General features: G+C 40.7%; 1 long non-coding RNA gene across 1 annotated transcript; it reads left to right on the top strand.

Moving 5' to 3' along the window:
* The first annotated feature begins 1683 nt into the window (after positions 1 to 1683).
* On the top strand, positions 1684 to 6062 carry LOC116373988 (uncharacterized). Its single transcript, XR_004209714.1, has 2 exons — positions 1684 to 2014; positions 5590 to 6062. It is a non-coding gene; the product is annotated as an uncharacterized LOC116373988 (long non-coding RNA).
* Positions 6063 to 6358: the final 296 nt, after the last annotated feature.

Raw genomic sequence — 6358 nt, 5'->3', positions numbered from 1 at the left:
GAAAATTGTGTGAATGAAATGTATTCTGATGAACCCGCCTGAGTTGCCTCTCACTACCCCACTGACCAGACCACTGTGATCTGGTCGGACCAGACAGTACAGTAGTTAGAGGAAATGTGGGAATATTCAAGCTAGAAATATGTGTACAATTATTATGATTATGAAGAGAATTGTCAACAGGGGAGGGAAGTACTAAGAAAACGGTAATATAATATATCAGAAAAATGTGAGTATCAATCTGTTTAAAACGTGTATTAAATAATGGTATTGAGTGTCGGGCAATTGTATCTGACATGGCATTTTGCGTCTTGCAGGGCATCTAAATAATTTAAGATGCTCCGTAACGCGCCTTGAATACTTCATGATTGCATTACCACATTAGTCTAGAATAGATCATACAGTATGTGCCATTCGCGCTCTCTCGTTCTGGCTTCCACTACTGTAATGCAGCAGCATCCTTGGTACGTGCACAACCACACTCTCCTCATGGCAACACCGATCACAAGCGAACAGAGTTCAACCACTTTCAGTAGTAGAACGGGTAGAGCGCTCTTTCTCAAAACTGGTTAAATACACCTCCCTTGACTCAAGTGACCAATGTTGCATCACAGTTCGCCCGATTTTTTTCACTGGGGGAATCTAGTCGTGAAAGCCTTTCTGATTAATGTTGCCGATTGCAGGACATGTATGTCGTGGAAATGGTTCATTCCTAATGTAAGACGTGCAGAAATGAACGCGCCGCAACCCAACTATAACTCAGGAAATCCACCAAACCCATTGGTGGTGTTAAGCACACCCCTTGGAGCTGTAATTCGATGGTTGTCTATTGGACGGCCTGTACAGTGGGAATATGACTGCCCACTGGCTTTACGAGACGCCAGTATCTGTATGATTTGCATATGCAGTTCAGGTTGCAGATGCAGGGCAGATGGCATGGTTGGGGTAGCGCAAGTGGACTGAACTTCTGCGTTTGTCTAGGCCACACTGCTATTCTTTAAATGCACATAACTTTAATGAAATATTGTACCTTCTTTTTCAGAAAACAGTTACAGTGTTTGCATGCATTAAAGTGGAGCACTCATCAGAGCTATTGGAGTTATTTTCTGTTACAAATGACCTGTTCAAAATCAAACTTGGGAGATTGGTGAGTAGGCTATATTGTATATTTTTATCTGGTGAAATTTTGTATTCTGTTCAAAATGAGAATTATTTTCCAAATGTTTTTGAAATAGCTAGATACAATGTTTCACAGGGTGTATGATGTGTTATAGGCCTGTGTTGTAGAATTAATCACTAGTGTTGATCATATTTGTAATTTTGACTGATAAGATTAAAAGAGAAACCATGCTAAATATTTTACAACTGAAATGTATCGAGAATTCAGATGAAAATGTCAAAGAATAGCCTGCCAAACTAACTGAGATTGCCATATAGTTTTAAATCCCAAAGTTATTTGAAGCATTTGGATTCACACTATGTAGGCAACTGCTTTGCCAAATTCCTAAGGCCACAATTAAGTTTACATCTGCATGCCATGTTGATGTCAAATAAGATGTATGATAAGGCTATTATTATTATTACTATGCTATTATTGTGTTATTACCCCCCCCCCCCCCCAGCCACTCATGTCAGCATTTAGTAGGATATCTTACAAATCTGAAATCAGGTAAGCCACTGACTAACGTACATTGCGCCTATCCCAATTCCACTGTGCGTGTGACAGCGGCTAACCTGGTTTTAGGGAGACTTCCCTGCCCCTCCTGCCGTCGTGGGAACTGCCCTGTCCAGACAGACTTTCTCTAAATGTAACGTATATCCATCCGCAAGCTGTACATCTAGTGCTATCTGACACCTATTAGCTTTTACTGCCCTCCCTGTGGCCTTTCTGAGTACTGTATTATATCACAGGACACAGTCTCTGGACAGACTGTCAGTCAGAGGCCTTTATCATTAGCTTACTATGGACCTGCCGTCCTGTAGACCTTTCATGCCATCTACTGGGACTCTACTGGTGGTGAGTTTTTCTTTGGCATTGCCTTAGTTGACTTTTATGTGTATTTTGTTAATTAGCATAGATACTTGTATCAATGTATATAACTATGTATCCTCAGTTCCAAAACAATTAGCTTGACAATGTGTCCCCATGGGGGGAAAAAAAGTAAACTTTCTATTGAAATCATGTGGCCTCAAGTATATTTATTTCCTTCTTACTGTACAATTAAAAGCCTGTGTGTTGTTTCAGTATTGAGTTTATTGCCTCCTGGATGACTCCCAGTAGATACTGTAGATATGTAAGTGATGTAAGTCAGACTCATTAACAGTGGCTTACTCAGCATGATGTGAACGTGCAAACGCTCACAGCACCACCCCATCAACAGGCAGTCATGCAGGCAGCAGGGCTATATCTAGAACATTCAGGACCGGCTACAAACAGCCTCTAGCCCCCTACCTCTTATACCCAGGCACACATGTACTGTACATTTGAAATTATTGGATAGGTATAAGCAGTATGGCAAAAGTGGAACTACCATCATAGGGCTTATACCTATCCAACCCTTTCAGATCTACACAAGTAAGTCTGTTTTTGGCAGGGCCCCCTTTCTTTCTAGTGATAACAACATTCAATGCCATGCCATGATTTCCAACCCACGTCCTGTCTAGATACATATTGATCTGTCTGGTTAAGGTCATTCTTTATAAAGTTTCTATATTTAAAAGGCAAAAGTTTCACCGGCCTCTTGCTGAAACATCCTAAACAGATTAGGTGAGAGAGGATCCATGATGAGTGGTACTGTATCTGTGAGCAAACATAATGCCCTCATTAGGATAGCACCCTGCCAACCCATCATAATCTGTTAATGTTCTACTGTTTCAGATTGCTTTCCTCAGGGTTAGATTTTGAGTGGGTGAGGTTGTGTGTGTTTGTGTGTGAGAGTGGTAGTGCCCTTGTGACTGTTCTGTCTGTACAGGCCACAAAGGGGATGTTTCCAAAGATTAGAGACTAACTGGATGTGTTTAAACTGCTCCTGAACTGGAAGGCCTTCCTGTGTGATAATCCCTAATAGGAAAACATCCATTTTACTCAGTCTGTGTTTTGGTATTTGTTTTTTCCCCACATCTCTCTCTTATCTTCCCATGAGACTATCACACAACATTAGCGTTTAGTGTTTCACTTCCAGTGTGTACTCATGTCAATGTGACCCTGCAACAGCTCAGTGTGTGTCTGTGTGTGTGTGAGCCTCCCTTTCCCAGGTGCGGTTTAGTGAAGTCATACCAGATCAGAGAACTGTCCCTCTCTCTCCTTTCTTTTCCCACTTCTCCCGCCCCCCCACCCTGCTCTCTGTCTCCCTGTCTCTCTAGACTATGGGAATTGTAGGGATTTGGGGCTTATCTATCCCCAGTCATGCCAGACATGTCCTGATCTTATCACTATAATCCAATTCCACATAATTCATCTTAATATCAAAACTGTTCTGCCCTTTCAAGTAGCTCTGACAAACATACACTACCAGTCAAAAGTTTGGACACACCTACTCATTCAAGGGTTTTTCTTTATTTTTACTATTTTCTACATTGTAGAATAATAGTGAAGACATCAAAACTATGAAATAACACATATGGAATCATGTGGTAACCAAAAAAGTGTTGAACCAATAATAATATATTTTAGTTTCTTCAAAGTAGCCACCCTTTGCCTTGATGACAGCTTTGCACACTCTTTGCATTCTCTCAACCAGCTTCACCTGGAATAACTTTCCAACTGTCTTGAAGAAGTTCCTACATATGCTGAGCACTTGTTGGCTGCTTTTCCTTCACTCTGTGGTCCAACTCATCACAAACCATCTCAATTGGGTTTAGGTCGGGTGATTGTGGAGGCCAGGTCATCTGATGCAGCACTCCATCACTCTCCTTCTTGGTCAAATAGTGGCACACTTACTGGTTAAGTGTGCCTTGAATTTATTAATTTTTTACAGACAGTGTCACCAGCAAAGCACCCCCACAACATCACACCTCCTCCTCCATGCTTCACGGTGGGAACCACACATGTGGAGATCATCCGTTCAAATATCTCAAATTTGGACTCGTCAGACCAAAGGACAGATTTCCACCGGTCTAATGTCCATTGCTTGTGTTTCTTGGCCCAAGCAAGTCTCTTCTTATTATTGGTGTTATTTAGTAGTGGTTTCTTTGCAGCAATTTGACCATGAAGGCCTAATTCATGCAGTCTCCTCTGAACAATTGATGCTGAGATGTGCCTGTTAATTGAACTCTGTGAAGCATTTATTTGGGCTGCAATTTCTGAAGCTGGTAACTCTAATGAACATATCCTCTGCAGCAGAGGTTTCTTTGGGTCTTCCTTTCCTGTGGTGGTCCTCATGAGAGACAGTTACATCATGCTTTTTGCAACTGCACTTGAAGAAACTTCAAAAGTTCTTGAAATGTTCCTGATTTACTGACCTTCATGTATTAAAGTAATGATGGACTGTCGTTTCTCTTTGCTTATTTCAGCTGTTCTTGCCATAATATGGACTTGGTCTTTTACCAAATAGAGTTATAATCTGTATACCAACCCCACCTTGTCACAACACAGCTGATTGGCTCAAATGTATCAAGAAGGAAAGACATTTCACAAATTAACTTTTAACAAGGCACACCTGGTAATTGAAATGCATTTCATGTGACTACCTCATCAAGCTGGTTGAGATAATGCCAAGAGTGTGCAAAGCTGTCATCAAGGCAAAGGGTGGCTACTTTGAAGAATCTCAAATATAACATATATTTTGATTTGTTTAACACTTATTTGGTTACTACATGATTCCATGTGTTACTTCAGTTTTGATGTCTTCACTATTATTCTACAATGTAGAAAATAACATAAATAAAGAAAAATCCTGGAAAGAGTTTGTGTCCAGACTTTTGACTGGTACTGTGTGTGCCTCAGCTACTCCCCCAACCCACAGAGGTAAGGGTTGCAACAGGCATGTAGAGAAATGCCTGACATTGACAAAGTCATGAGAGAACTACTGAAGGGTGGAAAAAAGGTCTAAATATATGGGTGCACATACAGTATGTAAAGAGATGAGGAATCTTTTGATGTGCTTTTCTTGGGATTCCTAACAAGTGGTAGCAAGGACAAATATTTACAGAGCTGTGGAGCAGCTAAGCAGAGTTTGTTTCAGGACAGTGGTGGTTCATGTCAATCATTCCGTCAGACAGCCACCGTGTTTACACAGGTAAACACAGAGAGAGGGAGAACGGTGGGACTGAGTCATCTGACGTGGGTCCAGAGAGAAGTGGGTTTGATCACTGTTTATGATATCACTTACTGTAGTGGTGAAATCTCTAACAAGCTACATTACAGAGCAGAAAACTGTGAATAGACATTTTACTTTCAATGCTATCTAGTCTGCTAAATACACTATCAGGACCAGGGCTGCTTATCATAAAGGGTTGGATAGATTTCATTTGCATTTTTGATCATTTGCATAGTCTGTTAAAAGTAGATTGTACTTGTTCCTAGTTATGCACTCGTGTCATGTTTGCTTTGTGAATAAGTTCCTTTTTATTTTCCATGTTCAATTACCGAAGCAAGTCACTGTGGTTGAGATGAGAGAAGAGGTCTAGACTGGAGCCTGGGAAATGGGGAGTATATGGTATGAGGAAGCACTTGAATAGAGAATGAGCGTGCATTAAATGTGTATGTTCAGCCATTTTGTGAGTGGACATGTCAACATAGCATAGTAATCTCCATAGCAAACGGTGCTAGGTCACACATACTCTATGTCTACTGTATTATAATCACCCCCCCCCCCCCCTCCCCATAGCTGCAGGTGCCAGGATGTGTGCACTACTTCCCTCCCACACCAAGAGAGACATTTTTGTAACCGACTGTGTGAGCCACCTGTGTGTAATGAATTTATTGTGCTTTCTGTCACTCACAGTGCATTGGAAGACTTGCAGTAACCATTGAAAACAGCTCCTTATAGCAGCCATTATTCATCTAGGAATACCTATCATATATGTATAATGCATTAAACAAATGTGCCTCGTAGAAAGAGCGACTTGAGTTTTGTGTCAGCTTTATGCACTAGCATGTGAAATATTTAGAGTTGGACATTCCCAACTATATATGCTATATCCTATTGTGTCACTAAACCAGGCCTGTATATGCAAGTACATCTGCAAATATGATGTGGTTTCTTCAATTCTTCAAAGATGTCTTTCAGAGGATTGAATGTTTTCATTAATTCAAAACACACCAACAACAGCCAGATTATCTAAAACATAATGCCTCGTCTTTTATTATATTTAAATACACAGAAAAAGTAATAATTCTCTAGGTAAAAGGTTTCCTAAA

This window comes from Oncorhynchus kisutch, linkage group LG4, assembly GCF_002021735.2.
Source record: "Oncorhynchus kisutch isolate 150728-3 linkage group LG4, Okis_V2, whole genome shotgun sequence".
Taxonomy (NCBI): domain Eukaryota; kingdom Metazoa; phylum Chordata; class Actinopteri; order Salmoniformes; family Salmonidae; genus Oncorhynchus; species Oncorhynchus kisutch.
Note: the sequence above shows the minus strand (reverse complement) of the source record. Positions and strands in the feature narration are given on the sequence as shown.